Here is a 17,843-nt window from a genome sequence, read left to right on the forward strand (position 1 = left end):
CGTAGAAGAAAATCGGCGACATTTGTGGCTCAGCTTGTAGGACGTACTCAGGTGCTGGCGTAGCGCATGGCGTAATCCGTGGTCACAACGATCCACCTGTTGCCAGAGGTAGAAAGAGGAAAACGGCCAAGTAAGTCCAAAGCAACCCGAAAGAATGGTTCCGCTGGAATGTCGAGTGGTTGAAGGTACCCAGAAGGGAGTGTCGTGGTGCCTTGCATCTCTGGCATTTCTCACACATATACATATCTTCGAACGGAGCGAGCAAGCCCTGGCCAAAAGAAGCGTCGGCGGATCCGGTCGTAGGTACGTGAAACACTAAGGTGACACGCAGTGGGGAGGTCGTGAAGTTCGTGGAGAACAGCCGAGCGAAAGTGTTTATGGATCACAAGGAGTAATGCAGGACCATCGGGGTGAACGTTGTGGCGGTAGAGTACGCTATCTAGAAGTGCAAATAAGCGAAGGGAACTGTCGGCAAGTGACGATTCCAGGCGGTCAACGACGATACGAAAGGACGGGTCACGGCACTGCTCGTCGACGACATCGAGCAGTGGAAAAACAGAGAGAAGACAGGCGTCGGTGTCACTATCAGACGTAGAGGTCGCATCTTCGACTGGGTAGCGAGAGAGGCAATCTGCGTCCTGGTGTTGGCGTCCCGACTTGTAAATCACTGTGTGGGGATATTCTTCTAGTGGGAGGGCCCAACGACCGAGGCGGCCAGTAGGATCCTTGAGTGACGAAAGCCTACAGAGCGCATGATGGTCTGGGATTTCGGACAAGGGCTTGCTATATAAACATGGGCAGAACTTTGAAACAGCCCAGACAAGAGCAAGACATTCGCGCTCGGTAATCAAATAGTTGCGCTATGTAGTTGTCAGGAGCCGGCTAGCGTAGGCTATAACGTGGTCGTGTTCATGTTGGCGTTGCGATAAGACGGCGCCGATCCCATAACCAGTGGCATCGGTTCGGACCTCTGTACGTGCGGACGGGTCAAAGTGGGCCAAGACCGATTGATTGGTGAGAATCGTGATAAGGCGTGAAAATGCGGCAGCCTGAGGGGAACCCCACGTAAAAGGCATGTCTTTCTTCAGAAGTTAAGTGAGTGGTCGAGCGATTGCTGTGAAATCTTTCACGAACCGTCGGAAATAAGAACAGAGCCCCATGAAACTCTGGACGACTTTCACAGGCTGAGATACATGAAAAGCCGTTACTGCTCGAACCTTTTTCTAGTCGGGTTGTACTCCGGAAGCACCGACGAGATGGTCGAGCGCTGTAACCTGTCGGCGCCCGAAGGGGCACTTCAATAAGTTTAATTGGAGCCCAGCCTGGCGGCAGACGTCAATGATAGCTGCGACGCGCTCAAGGTGCGTATAAAATGTTGGAGAGAACTCAAGGACATGGTCGGAAGTAACAAAGGCAAGCTGAGCATTTGAAACCTTGAAGCAGAGAGTCGATCATGCGTTGGAACGTGGCGGGGGCATTGCATAAACTCAACGGCATAACCTTGAATTGGTAGAGGCCATCTGGAGTGACGACAGCGCTGTTTTCTTGATCTTGCTCATTGACGGAAACCTGCCAATAACCATATTGAAGGTCGATGGACGAAAATTTTTGGCACCACGAAGACAATCAAGAGCGTCGTCGATTCGTGGTACAGGCTAAACGGCCTTTTTAGTAATACGGTTTAGATGCCGGTAATCAACGGAGAAACACCACGTGCCATCTTTCTTTTTGACAAGCACGACCGGCGATGCTCAAGGACTCGATGAGGGCTCAACAATGCCTCTGGCGAGCATGTGGTTTACTTCCTGCTGAATAACTTGCCGCTCTACCATGGACACGTGATAGGGTTGGCGGTGAATCGGAACAGCATCGCCATTGTTTATCCGATGCTTAACAAGAGACGTCTGACCAAGTGGTCGATTTTCAGTGTAAAATATGTTGTGGTAGGAACGCAAAAGGCGATATAGGGCGACTGCTTGGTCAAGTTCGAGGTCCGGAGCGACCATGGGGCTTAACAGGCCGTCGAGGTTCAAGGTATCCTGCGGGTAATCAGGAGTATATGGAGACGCGTCGGCTGCAAATGCAGTGCCGTGGTCGTGTGTCACTGACCGGAGCGTGGTCACCGCTATGCCTTCAGGTAACATTTTCTTCGTCAAGCCAAAATTGATAACGGGGAAACACATCCGATTAGCGGCAAGGGTTACGACGGAGTGTGGCACGGAGATGTCGCGAGCCAGGAGGACATCACGAATAGGTGCGACGACATAGTCGCCATCAGCCATGGTTGCCGTTGAGGCCAATTCGACGAAGGTTAGGGCTTTTGGAGATAAGCGAAATAACATTGTAGTGCAGAGGGTGTTCGGTTGTTCGGGACGAACATCTGAAAGAAGAGGAAGCTCGAGGCACAGCGTACCAGAGGCACAGTCGATGAGGGCAGAATGCGCCTTCAGAAAATCGAGTCCGGAGATTAAGTCATGAAGGCAACTGGTCAGCACGGTGAACAGGACTGTAACTTTGCGGCCAGCTATTCTTAGGCGAGCAGTGCAGCTACCCCTGTCGGCAACAGTGGCGCCATTGGCGACGCGTACGGCTCGAGGGATGGTAGGCGTAAGAACGTTTTTCCGGCAACGGCATAAGTTAGAGCTCATTATGGACACTTGAGCTCCAGTATTAATTAATGCCGTCAACGAAACAGCATCTACGTCTACTTCAATTGACTTTTGTTAGGGAGGAGTGTGAACGGAGGATTTGGACTGGACGAACGTGATGCAACAATATAAACAAAGTGCCTCGTTCAGTTCCCTGAGAACAATCCGGAAACTAACTAGAAACCTCTGTTACGGCACGAAAATAGGCGGTAATAACTTCAGTAATTGATTGCAATAGTTCAGTAATTATTTGCACTGCTTCTAATTAGGTAAGAAACGTAGTTTCGCCACATTTCGCACTGAAAATTCTCCCGTATTCACTTAGTTTTACCTGAGTATCGTGTAAAGCAGTCAAATGGATCTGGGAAACGGTGCGAATAACGGCAGTATGACACTTAGGAGAAATTGAGTGAATAATTTTCTTCAATGGTTTGCGAATAACGTCCGCAGATTAAATATTTACTGTTCTTCACCTTGCAACGCACTTCTATGCTTCAACAAACATATAAAAAGTGTGCTTCCCATAGTTCACCAAGGAGGACAGGAAAACGAACAACACAAGTAAAACGCATCATCATTGTGTGAATACTGTTAGGTTGGTATTTTCAAATCACTTCATAACCGTAGAAACTTTGAGCTTTGGGCACATGCCGCTCACCACAGTGTGGGCAGTATTTTCTCGCTGTACAAAATATCTACTGTTTTGATCCTTCCAGAGAACCGCAGAAACCTTGCAAACATTTTATTTAAAAGCTCTGAACAGACCTGAAAGAGAGTAACAACTTTTCTTAATCCCTATTCAACACACATACGTCAAATTATCACCTCTGACATTACTCACGTTTCTTTAAAATAGTAACTTCTGGAGTGATCATTTTTTATATAAGCCGTGAGAACAGACAGATCAAGTTTTGACCGCGTCTAGTGGCAGAAACAGGCGCGTTGTAAACTGAAATATTTTATTCTTTAAGGGACACTAAAGGAAAATAGTAGGTCGACGTGGACTGTTTAAATACCATTCCAGAAACCTCGCAACGCTTGTTATGTGCCAGGAAAACACTTAGTCTACTAGAAATTTGCGTCTGAAAGGTCCGAATACCTTTTTTGAAATTCAAATCCCTCGCCACAAAAACCGAAGGAGTGCTGACGTTGTATACGCCATCACCACCCTTTACTGCCGTCGGTGAGTAAAACGGCGCCCGACAGACGGCGGTATCGAAGAAAAACAGAGTGGTACATACGCCGCTGCAGCTGCTTTTTGGCCAAGTTGCGTAGACTACTCGGGCATCCCTGGAGATCACATCGCACAAACTGGTACTTGCAGTTTGTGCGAATTTCGCGAGCCAGCAAAACCAGCGTAGCCCTACACGATGACAAAACTACTGAAACGTGAAAACATGGGTGGCGCACAGCCCAACGAAAAGTAAACATTTCCACCGCCCGCATCGTTGTCAAGGGAAATTTCCATGAGTTCCTTTTTCTAGAAAATAAAATAGAACTACGCAAGTAGCGTTTTATACAATACAAGGATGTTTTTTGCACCGACTGGTTGAGTACTAGTGAAATATTTAACTGAGGAGTGCTTTCGTAATCGGCCAAGTACTTGAATGGTCCGGCGGGGTCTCTAATCATCTAATCTAATTATGCATTCGTCTCAGTTTCTAGATTATTAAGGCTCTGCTCGTGATAATACTGACACCTCAGAGGTTTCCGAGTACTTACCTATCACTTTAGCTTGGCTTAACGTTTGTCTTTAGTGTCCTTTTAAACATACCAGCTTCGTGGTCTGGCTAGTTCGTCCGATGCATTTTAGTGCACCAAAAGCTTTCACGTATCATTCAGCGGGGTTATAAATACATTTGTCCACTTAAATGATAAGTTCGATGGTTTCTGTTCCATCTTTTGTAATTGTAGCATAACAAAGAAACTATGCTTCTGCTGCTCAGTATCGAAGCACATGTCAAAAATTAAACACATACATTTTGTTATTCCAGCCAACGAAATTTCTAATAATAAATTAAGCAAAATAATATTCATGTAGCTGTTAGACGGAGAAGCAAAGGCGAATCTACATGCATAGAGAGATTCATCGTCCCGAGTATCTAAAAGGACGGACGTACATGACTACAGACAGACGGACGGACGGATGGACGGATGGATGGATGGATGGATGGACGGATGGATGGAAGGACGGACGGATGGATGGATGGATGGATGAATATGGATGGATGGATGGATGGATATAGATGGATGGATGGATTAATTGATGGATGTAGATGGATGGATCGATATAGATGGATATAGATGGATATAGATGGATGGATGGATATAGATAGATAGTCCCTTTAATCACAGTGTTCACATTTGGGGGAGCGACTTGTTTCTGCCTATTGTGCCAAGTGGTCGCCAAGAAAAAGCATTTATCATTTAGGTTGAGGTGAATGGAACACCCTTCATGCATATTATGGCTGTCTTTCGCTTTCAATGTGCTCCGTACTGCTACAGGTGATCACCCTGCTGAAGGCGCTACCATTTTTGATGCGATGCTCTACGTGACGCGTCCCGGCAGCAGTGTGAAATAAACATATTAAAAGCGAAGCTTTTCTTTTCGAACCTCGCCGAGTTTCGTGACCATGGGTGCTGTACGCTGGGTGTTCTCTTGCCGAAAAGGCCAACCAATGACAGCGGAGCACGCGCGCCGCGCGCTCTGCTGGGTTCCTTGCAGCACCACCAGTCGGCCATAGCCTCCGCGGCACCTGCGGCGCCGGCAGTGTGGCGGACAGAAAAAAAATGAACCAGAAAGCTCGCCTTCGCGCATCCACCGCTGCGGCGACGGCATTGTATTAGCCTCTCTACAATGCCTAAATTAAGTCTTCAGTCTCACTTTGTGTGGACATTCAATAAACACAAACTCGTGTTACGATTCTTTGTGCACTCACACAAACGTTCGCTGTATATAGATTTTAACTCGTTGGATCTGCTGCATTTCTTTTTCTTTGATCGTAATGCATGCATTCAATTATTAGTTCGTGCATATACTTCAAGCAATTGGTTGAATAGCTCTGACATTTAAAAAAAAACACAATATTACTCACGGAGAAGTAAAAAAATCTCTTTTACGGCGATAGCCTCTCGGTGGTCGGCTTTTTCTTGTCAGTCCTCTCACCCCCCCCCCCCCCCCCCCTAAGCAAGCAAATATGCAATGTCTCACGTCCCCTCGTAATGCAGAGGATACAAGCACTTAGCAAATTGAACGCGAACAGTGCTCACATTCATTGGAATCACGCTTACAACCTACAGAACAGCGTACATTGCAATAAATACCAAGCTAAAACTAAACATGTGTCATCATCAGCATTGACTCAAACCCCGTAAGGCAGAGGCTACACGCCCTCAGAAAAGTTAAGCGAACAGCGCATACATTCATTGGAATCACCCATATATAACACACAAAACAGCATACATTTCAGCAAAGAACAAGCTCAAAACGAGCATTCGAACCATTAATAATCATTAGACACCCTTCTCAGCAGTTGTGCTGGTGGTTTTGTAACTGTTCGCTAGACATACACTTTCGCAGGGCCGGGATGGCAAGTCAACCTTTAACATTATAGCATTAAGAGCCCGGTGTCGCGGGAAATACGTTGTTGGTGTCGCTGTCAACGCAGTTGTCTGTGAGCGAAAGTTTCTGTATATATTTACGTATATGTACATATCATGCCCTACTATATGACAGGCGATATATGCGAGTTATATTGCCACACCATTATATCAATAACGTTGCTCATACCTTGCCTTGCATTCTTGACAAAGGTACTCCTTGGAATCTTCAGAATGACAGCCCTTAAACAAATGTAATGTAACAAAACATTCACAGCGCATGCGTTTTGTGTTGTCTTCTCAGGCTTAAATATTAAAATTGCGAAACAATAGCAAAAATCTGAATGTGATATATCTTTTTGCGTTGCTGTGCACTACCTGCGGTATGGGCTCACGCAAGAGGCGGTGTTTCTACCAGAAAGCCCGCCTTCCTGCAGAGCGTTCGCCGCCAGCGCTTACCTGGTAAGCATTACGGACGGACGGACGGACGGACGGACGGACGGACGGACGGACGGACGGACGGACGGACGGACAGACAGACAGACAGACAGACAGACAGACAGACAGACAGACAGACAGACAGACAGACAGACAGACAGACAGACAGACGGACAGACGGACAGACAGACGGACAGACGGACAGACGGACAGACGGACAGACGGACAGACGGACAGACGGACAGACAGACAGACAGACAGACAGACAGACAGACAGACAGACAGACAGACAGACAGACAGACAGACAGACAGACAGACAGACAGACGGACGGACGGACGGACGGACGGACGGACGGACGGACGGACGGACAGACGGACAGACGGACAGACGGACAGACGGACAGACGGACAGACGGACGGACGGACGGACGGACGGACGGACGGACGGACGGACAGACGGACGGACGCCACTCGCTTTTCTCTCTCGCAGAATGACAGTCAAACAGTAAATACAAATGCATAACTCGGTAGGTACATCGATAAAAAAGTAGGACATTCCTCCGTAGGCTCTTCTAGAATAAGCACTGAAAGAAACATTCTAAACTGTGGCCGAATTCTCAAATCTTTTTCGTCGTAAGTGCTGTTTGCCGTGGTCCAGTTACCCTGACTAATAGTGTGTGTGCAACTTCGGGTATTTGGCTGAATTTGCTCTTGTAAGTAGTTCTAGCGATGAGCCTTTTTGTGCATAAGAGCTTTAGTCCGCAGTAAGTAGGATTGAGTATTTGTAGTAATAAGTCGAAGGGGCACGTGACAGACACTCCCATGTCATAAGTGACATCTTGTGAGTTTACTTGATTACAACAGTAGATAAAACTACGTACTGTTAGTGTTAAGTTATTCTGCTGAAACTTGAAGCCACTGTAAAGCAGAGCATAAATATGCCATCAAGAGATGGAAATACAGCTATATGAATCAGAGGAGAAACGCAAACATACGCGACCTGTTATAACGAATAATTCCCTCTAATGTACAAACATCTGCGATATACCCACATGATATGTGTAATACATGCCTTGTCTGCGGTTGGCAGGTGTCTAATAAATGAATTCGCGTATGCATTGCCACAGCCAAATTGCCACTTTAGAACTCTTGCCTCACAAGTGTGATGTCAAGTGCTTGGTTGAGAGGCACGCGCATATATTGGTGTTCCGTTTCTCTTGGCACGATCACCTAGATTGTGCCTTCGCTCTCGTTCGTTTACACAGCGTTTTCGTTCCAGCGAAAATAAACGCTCTATTTTCATTCAACAGAAGAGTGGGATTAAAACGCATGAAAAAAAAATCAGTAATCTCCCCCTATGATTGCAAGTGTATACACAATCTTCAAGGTAAAAAAAAATATCAAAACATATTTCTTTTCCTTCACGTAAATTGTAAAACGCTAACCGGCAGACTAACCCTTATGCAGCAAAGCAGCGTTAACATTTTCAGGATGCAAACATTTCTACAACTTCTCGCAACAGAACTTCTCAAAAGAAACGTGGGATAGTTTGCGGCGTACATATCTCTGCAATTTTACGACTGAAATGATGGAAATGGGTGGCTTTTGTTTTGTCAGGAGTGATAAGTTCGGTACATATATCTGCCACCAAGCCCGCATAAAAGAAAAGAATTCTTTACGCCACACTCTCCAATTCTCTACAGTCAGCGCAAAATACTGAGCGCAATATTGCTAACGTATTGACTTCGGCGACGTCTTTCTTCTGTTCTGTTTGAAGAAGTTACGGCTACGTCTCACTTCCAAGTACCCTGCGGTACGACAGCCCATTCTTTTTGCTTTGTGTATTATATCCTTGCGTGTTTGTGTGGTTCAACTTCACAAGGCATGTTCGATTTTCTTTCCTGGCGCAAATATACGACCGCTACGGCATTTGAATCAAATTAAGGAATAACGCGGAGGGAAGTCGCGCCCATGACAAGAAGTCTACTTCATTTTTGTTTCTTAGCATCTTGGAATGCCATCTTGCCGCAGTATATATCGACGATATATATTGAGCCGTAATTTGCTTTCACCCACTAAACCATGATTACCTTATCGCTTTGCTTCCTGTGCTTCACGAGCTCTATTCCTCCGAACTCTAGTTTTGTTATCGGAGAACGCTAGGTTTGTAGTGTTTGTAGTGTTAGGTATCGGCACTCAATGTGCAGACTTCATGGCGGTAGTATATCTTAACTTTATGCTGAATTCGTGGCACGCGATACGACTGTATATTCTGCCTGTAAAATATGGAAGTGCTGCACTAAATACTCATTATTTGAGAAAAGCAGGATACTAGATTTAGTTATTAAAGCTAGTTTTTTGGTAAACACAACTGAAAAGTTTAATGAAGTGTGGCTAGATTTCATATGCAGAAGTCGACGGTAGATTGGCGTGTTCAGATTAACCAGGACCGCTATGAGGCATACTGATGCTATAAGAATTATAATTGAAAAACTAATGCTACATCGCGTAAAGCTGTATGAATAAAGTAGTCTGTAACTTTCATTACAATTCGGTAAGTCGTGGGCAATACCTATTGCATAACAACGCCGGAAGTGAAAGACTGCGTAGTAATTTGTCCTTAGAGTGTCAACTTTCTATGGTGGGCTATGTTGCAGACCATATTTATTCTTCATCTGATTATTTTTATGAACGGGAAATAGGTATTCCCCGCCTGCAACAATTGTAAGCAGTGTATTCTATACATTCAGATGCTCGCAAGCAATGTGCCGCGCTACCAGTCCTAATGATTCAGCCGTACGTATCACGTAACTACCACAGGCCATTAAAGAAATCCACAGGAATATCTCAGCAGATGCAATATTCGGGCATAGCAGCTATTAGTCACAAAACCTGGTAATTAGTGAAACACAACATGATACTGTTGATAGCGTGCATGTTTGTGTATTTGTGCGGGCTTGTTTTCAAACCTCTGCTGGCACAGCAACGTGTTTATCGCTCGCTGCACTAGCCCCATAAGAACAAACGCGTGTCAGCAGAGAAGGGGCCGTGTTCTGTAACTGGTTGCTTTGGAACCGGTTCGCTCTTGCTGTTATATCCGAGAACGTCACTCGGAGAAAGAGTGAAACATCATGGCGCCAGCCAGAACAATGAACAAGCGATGTTCTGCCACAAGGTCACGTCATCATCTTTGTTTGTACTTTGGGGACGATATAGTAAGACAAGGACGTTGCTAGTTTGATTAAAAAATATTGGTTTGTATACAACACTTGCAGATTTAATTCACAGCAATAACTGAGCTTCCGACGTCAACAGCTCGCGGTTTAAGCTTATCTGTGTTGCTATGTTTTTTCTTTTTTTGTGTGGCTGGGTAGTGCGCTGTACGTTATCAGCAATCAAAGCGGATTTTGTTTCGCCGGGGCTCAGCTTCTTAGGGCGCACGATTGCAAATAGAGCTCCGTCCACAAATCCCACAACTTCGAAAATATTGCCACAGTCAGGAAGCTTTCTTGATTGTGGGGTTCTCCTGCACCATGGGGAGAAATCTCTTCCCCATTTTTTTCCCTAACCGGTATAGACCTAACGACGACAGTAATGATGCGACTGGCTGAGGGCTGCGATAACACAATAGCTTCTACATTCCAGAAGCACTGTTGAAAAACACAGTGAAAAAAAAACGTGCGCAGCTTGCACTAGTGGTGCAAGGCTAGAGTCAACAGCGGAGCTTGTGCTCACCTAGCGTTTACTTGGCTTGCATAAGTTGTTTGTAAGTTTTGCGTGGTTATGCTAGGTTTTGCGAAGTTGTTAGTAGGCTTGGCTAAGTCGTTTCTAGGTTTTGCGAGGTTACGGTAGGCTTGGCTAAGTTGCTTCTAGCTTTTGCGAGGTTATGCTAGGTCTTGCTAAGTTGTTGTCTCGGCGGTCTTGACGCAGGAATTTTCGAGCAGTCGCAGGCCGGGATCGCTTTCTCGTCGACGTCAAGCGTTCAGATGCCGACTCTCGCATTCCCTGGAGTGAAACTCGGCATCCTCGACTCGGCGTCGCCTCTTCTCAGCCGCAGCTTCGGCGCGGCATTCGTGATCAGCTCGGCGTCGACGCATCCCTCCTCGCTTGGCAGTACGGCGCTCTTCCTTCTTCGGGCGTACGGCCTTTTGTCGGTCTTCCCGTGGCAGCAGCACGTACGCAAGGCGTAGAGGAGGCGAGTGGTGTGTCGACCCTCCGGTTGTTCCGAGCTTTAACTCGCCTGTGACATCACGACTCCTCTTTACCCGCGTAGCGTGCGAGGAGGTTACGTGGTTCGGTGGTTTCGCAGGTGGTTCGACGCAGACAGAGGCGCCAAGCATTGGCGCCTCTTTCTCATCGTCGTTAACCACGCAGCCAGCAAATCACTCTCAGTTAGGTTCGAGGGAGGCTGAGTGCTATAACGTGTTTCAAGAAACTAATACCGCGAGACACTGTTTGTCGACCACGTAAGTGATGGCAAAGCAGCCGACCATGCGACGATAGCTGCTGTGCGTGACGCTGCAAATCCCCGCCAGGTGTCGAAAGCGAATCTAGACGTAAAAAATGTAACAACGCCCAGAGGTGTAAACGAAAGAAATGAGCGAGTTTCTTTCAAGGTTTGGTATCCCGCAGTACTTTCCCGAGAAAACGGGATCGGTTTCAGCTCGTAGACGACAGAGCGGGTATTTCTGCACTGAGGCTGAGCGGTGGTATTGTCGAGTACTTATAGTCACGGAAAAGAAAAATAACAAAGAAAAATTGACCAGTGCTTAATCAGAAAGACGAGGAGTTACGAGAAGGAGAAACTCGAACAGGTTAAAATAGAGAGGTCTGCCTGTGTAATGAACTTCCTAGTTGTTTCTCCACATTTTTGAATGGGTTTGAGAGAACGACAAATACGAGGTATTAATCCATATTCTCTAAGAATGTAAAGATATTAAAGGTGGACGAATGTAAGATTTTTTTCCAATACGGCTTCAATACCAATAGTTAGTATCGAATATCGAATCAAATATCGAGTAGTCAAGCGCAAACGCATATATTTACATCCGATTGATTTATTGAGGCATAATTGTCGGTCGGGGGGCTGATACCATGACTAGTAAAGGAAAGACAGCGAACTTATTCAGAACAATTAGGGTCAGTTTTAAGCGCACTATAAGTAACTGATACTAAAATGACTGCATGAATAGCCTCTTAACATCTTTAGTAGCTGGTGGTAAGCAAGATTTTCCAGAATGAATGGCTGCTGTGTGACTAGATTTTGACGTACGCTAAGTAAACGGTTGTTCAAAAAAAAGATACTGTGCGATACTTTGTTTAGCAGACAAAAGAAACCAGGTTTGAAGAGCCGATCGTCACGAAATATTTGGTTAGATAAGATATTCGAAATTAGGAAATAGTTCATTTTCAAGTACGAATGGTTAGTGTGCAATATTCGAGTCGTATTCGACACTTCGAATATTCGCCCATCCCTAGAGCATAATTAATTATTTACTTATCGATTTATTTATTTATTTATTTGCACACACTGCAGCCCGATCGGTCTATTGCAGGAGTGGGTGTGAAAGGCAGAGCAATGACAAATAATAAATAGTACGGGCAATACGAACAATATAAACCAATACAAACCAAAACTATTCAATGGTCGCCAAGAATAAGTTTAAAGGAAGAGAACGAGTAGCACCAGGCAAGGAATTCCAGTATTCGATTACACAGGGAAATAAACTGTATTTGATAGTTCCCGTACGGGCAAAATAAGGTGCGATGTTTAGGTGATGGTGACCTCTATTATTAGATGGTTTTGCAGAAGTTAGGTAGTTATGTGGAGATATAAGGCAAAAGGAGTTAATAATGTAATGCAAAAACTTCAGTGATTCCATGTGTCGGCGATCTGAGAGCGGTTGTAAGCCTAGGGATGAAAGCGCTGTATAAGGGGAAAAATCCTTGTCGTATCTACGGCGCATGAAGCGGATCGTTTTCTTTAGGATGGCCTCAATCTGATTAATGTCGCACTGTTTCTGGGGATTCCAGACAAGAGAAACATATTCTAGTATAGGCCGGATTAGCGATTTTTACATCAGTAGTTTAGTATCCCTTGGGGCTGTGGTCAATGTGCACTTATACACAGACCAACTACGCGGAGAAATGTTGGCAGAATTCGCGGGAAGGAATGAGCTGCCAGCAATGAACACCTACTTCAGGAAGCATCAGGGCAAAAAGTGGACCCGGAAAAGCACTAATAGTGAAATAAGCATTGAAATTGATTTCATGCTTTCTTCCAATCCCAGCATAGTGCAGGATGTAGAAGTGTTAGCTAGGGTAAAGTGCAGTGATCATAAGTTAGTGAGGGCTAGGATTCACTTCAATTTGAAGAGAGAAAGCGTCAAATCGCTCAATAAGAAACTGGCCAACCTAGACGAAGTAGGGGTAAGAGCAGACCAATTAATGCTGGCACTTGCATTCACATATGCAGCCTTAGAACAGAGAGATGAAGATGACATAGAGGCAATGAATGAAACAGCAACTAGGCTGGTTTTCAAAGCAGCAATTAAAATGGGAGCTAAGGCACCAAGGCAATAAGTAGCTAAGATCTCCCAAATAACAAACAACCTAATATAGAAACGACAAAGAGTGAAAGTTTGCAACTCAAGAGATCAGATAGAATTTGGGGTAACTATTAAAACTCATCAAAAAGGAGAAAATGAGGGATATTCGAAATTATAACGTGAGAAAGACTGAGGAAGCAGTAAAAATAGACGCAGCATGAAATCAGTGAGAAGGAAACTTGGCATAGGACAAACCAAGATGTATGCACTGAAAGATAAGCAGGGTAATATAGTCAGCAATCTTAGATATAGTAAATGCAGTGGAAGAATTATATACTGACCTGTACAGTACCCAAAGCACTCACGATATCTCCATTCCAAGTAGTAATGAACAGGTTACAGAGGCTAATTCTACAATTAGCGATGAAGTTAGAAGGGCCTTGCAAGACATGAAACGGGGAAACGTGGCAGGATAAGATGGAATACTAGTCTATTTTATCAATGATGGAGGAGATATATTGCTTAAAAAATGGTGGCCTTTTATACGAACTGTCTATCGACTTCGAGGGTCGAAGAGTACTGGAAGAACGGAACATGTTACTAATCCACTAAAAAGGAGACGTTAAAGAATTGAAAACTCATAGGTTCATTAGCTTACTTCCAGTATTATCTAAAATATTCAACAAGAAAATCTCCAATAGAATGATAGCAACAATGGATTTTAGTCCATCAAGGGAACAGGCTGGCTTCAGGAAAGGATACTCTACAATGGAACACATCCATGCCATCAATCATGTAATCGAGAAATCGAGTAATCGACAATCACCCTCTCTATATGGCTTTTGATTCAGTAGAGATACCAGCAGTCATAGATTACCAGACGTTTGCGTAAATATGTTAGAAAGTTCTCTACAGAGATTCCACAGGTAGCTTAGGTCTCCACAAGAAAAGTAGGAAGATACCTATAAAGAAAGGATTCAGACAAGGAAACACTATCTCTCCAGTGCTATTCACTCCGTGCTTGGAAGAACTATTCAAGCTATTAAACTGGGAAGACTTAGGAGTAAGCATAAAAGGCGAATATCTCAGTAACCTTCGATTTGCAGACGATATTATCCTCTTCAGCTAAACTGGGGACGAGCTGCAACAAACGACTGAGGACCTTAACAGAGTGACTATAAGAGCGGGGTTGAAGATTAACATCCAGAAGACAAAGATAATGATCAATAGCTGGGCAAGGGAACATGAGTTCAGGATCGCCAGTCTGTGGAGGAGTACGTTTACCTAGGTGAAAACACAGGGGACTCTTATCACAAGAAGGAAATTTACGGAACAATAAAAATTGGTTGGAGCATATTCGGAAGACATTGTCAGATCCTAACTGGGAGCTTACCATTATCATTGAAAATAAAGGTATACAAATAATGCATTCTACCGGTACCTGACATATGGGGCAGGAACTTGGAGTCTGACAAGGAAGCTGAAAAACAAGTTAAGGACCGCGCAAGGAGCGATGGAATGAATTATGTTAGGCGTAACGTTAAGAAACAAGTAGAGAGCAGTGAGAATCAGAGGGTAAGCAGGGCTAGCCGATATTCCAATTGACATTAAGAGAAAGAAATTGAGCGGGGAGGGGGGGCGGGGCAGGTCATGAAATGCGTAGGTTAGATAACCGGTGGATCATTAGGGTTACACAATGGGCGCCAAGAGAAGAGAAGCGCAGTCGAGGACGGGAGAAGACTAGGTGGGGTGATGAATTAAAAAAAAATCGCAGGCGCTAGTTGTAATCGGTTGGCGCAGGATAGAGGTAATTGGATATCGCAGGGAGAGGTCTTCTTCATGCAGTGGACATAAAATAGCCTAATGATAATGATGATGATGGTTGTAGTATGCGTGTGCGCCGTGTGCCAGAAAACTCGATACAAACAACTTGAGAAAATACCCAATTTAGATCTGTCCATTAGAAGTCATGAAATAACGATGTGTTCGCAACCTAATTTTTTGAATACTGGTAAACTTAAACAGCGTTTTTTTTCTGTGTTTTCAACCTGACAAATTCTCCTTCGGGCATTGCTGAAACAGCTCAGTAACTAGCTTGGCAGGTCAGTGGCAGTACCTACTATGGCAGCGTGCTAGCCCTTACGTCAGTCGGCAGAGAAGTTTTCATTGCTGCTAAGTCCTTTATTGTTGCTTGCACATTATGCTTGCACCCTAATGCCCTAATTATACTTATCACGGTTAGTCCAGACCTTATTGTAGTATTGAAACAACGGCCAGTAATTACGTTTCCTGCACGGAATGATGATATGTTGAACAAGTTGGTAAACTGAATACGTTGTTCTTGTGCCATGTCCAAATAGTTGTCCAAATAGTGACTGAATGCAGCGTGGCGCGTCGCTCCTCTCTATTGTGATGGATAATAAATGAACTTCGGATGCGATGTTCTGAGCTACATCGATCCGTTTGAACAAAATATAGTAATTCGCTATCTCGTAAGCTTCAAATTGCAAATATTTATTACGTAAAGCTTCTATAACTTGTTTCGTAATATTGGTCACATCACTTTCCCGGCCAACCTACCTTGCGGAGTGCGACATCGGTGCATGCACCAAAATAAATGCGAGTGGAAGTTGGAAGCCGAATAGAGGGGGGCGGGATGCGAAAACAAAGGAATAGTAGTTTTCTTAGATTCACCTGCAAGGACCTTATACAAACGCCCGTTCTTGCCTGGCCTTGATGATTACCGAAGTGTATTATTTTTCTTAATAGCCGGCACATCTCTCATAAGGGGTATTTCTCAAGAGAGTTGCCTTTCTATAGATCGTTTCTAGATGTCATTCAAAATAGTTAGGTTAAACGAATAATAGAACTCGTGGTAACCTTAGGAGGCCTGCACTAGAAACTTCGCTTATCCTCACGCATTGCCCACTTCATCAGGACGCGGAGATCGTTATACGCGTATTCTTACTTTAAAATGCTTTTCCTTGTGTGATTTCAACTAAAAGCGACAATAACGTTTACGTATTATGGCCCTGAAACTATCGGCTTGTTAAAAAGGTAGTATCATAGTAAATAACGTTTACTGACGTTCTTATGCCATTTTCAAGTAGCCACTCTACTCGAGCACACACATACTTACATGTGTAATAAAGCAAACGAGCCCCATAATAACAGCACGCTAGCACCATCAATAATAAGAAACCCACCTCATGTCCAGAACCGCTCGTTCCTTTTCCTACTTAAAGAGAAAGCTTCATGCAACCAGTCCTTGCTTATAAATTGGATTTCGCTTTTCGTGGTGCCCTTCTGAACTATGCTACGGATTCTACGCGTTATTTGCTTGCGTTCCTTCTACACGTTGCCTGCGTATCTACTGCGCTGCATTGAAGGTTCTGAACAGAAATCGACGCATCAACAATACCTACCTGTATTATAGCCATTTGAGTAATCGTTCCCATTCGACCTCTTTGATTTACTCAGGTTCGCTGCTTCATGCAGATTTGCATCGTTATGACTCCATACCCCTAAATTATAACACCAGAGCATTCATTCATTGTTTTATACATGGCGTCTTGTCGATTGTCAATAACAGTTTGTGTAATGAATTCATGGATCTGTTACTATCGCTTTTTTTCTCTTCTCCAGATGACATTTGCGACACCGGAAAAGAAATTTGCACAATTACTGTGCGTTGCCCGCCCCCGCGGGTTAGGTTTTGTGTCACGCTAGAAGAAGACAACAATGCTTGAAGCTTAAAACAAATTACGCCGCATCAAGAATATCACAAACTGCGTAAAGGGTATCAGGACTCGTACAGCCCTGCCAAGTCAGCATGAGGTACAGAAAAGATAAAAACTATGCATCTATGGCGACCCGCCTTTCGTTGGCCCTGTACACGTGGTGAATTGTGGGAGCGCCTCTTAGCAACATTATTTGATCCCGCAGGGCCATTTGCGTTATTAAATCAAGCAGGACACAAAGCAGGAGGCAAGATCTCGCAGTGGGCCTATCATGAGGTAATTTACAGCTAAAGCACAGGCTGCTGGTAACTGTCACTGGTTGGATAGAAAAGTACAAGGTGCACACCAGCCACGATATTGTGAGCTACGAGCAAGGTGCACGCGATTAAGACCAGTAATCGTGTTGCAGCGCGAAGACAATCCCTCAACTAAGAAAGACTTGAAGCAGGCGATCCTAAAAATGACAATTTATGTAGTAAAAGAGCATTCGGAACAGAGTCGAACGCATTCCGAACATCAAGGAATGCCGAATCAACTTGTAGTCCCCTATCGTATAAACTTAAAGTGTCATGAGAAGGATCACGAAAGTGTGCAACATGCGATAAACCGGACCTAAAGCCATGCGGTGCTGAAAAAAAATTGTTCATTCGTTACCAAATGTTTTATAATACAGCTATAGATTACATGCTCGAGCGTTTTACAGCAGATGCTTGTCAAGCAAATCGGTCTGTAGTTAGAGATACGATTTCTGTTGCCGGACTTTAGTACTGCCACACCATTCGCGACCTTCCACTTAAATGGCGCTTCCTGATCTGGCGATTTCGAAAACGAAATAGCTAGAAAGGGCGCCAGGGCTCTTGCATATCTC

The sequence above is a fragment of the Dermacentor variabilis genome, chromosome 4 (assembly GCF_050947875.1).
Source record: "Dermacentor variabilis isolate Ectoservices chromosome 4, ASM5094787v1, whole genome shotgun sequence".
Taxonomy (NCBI): domain Eukaryota; kingdom Metazoa; phylum Arthropoda; class Arachnida; order Ixodida; family Ixodidae; genus Dermacentor; species Dermacentor variabilis.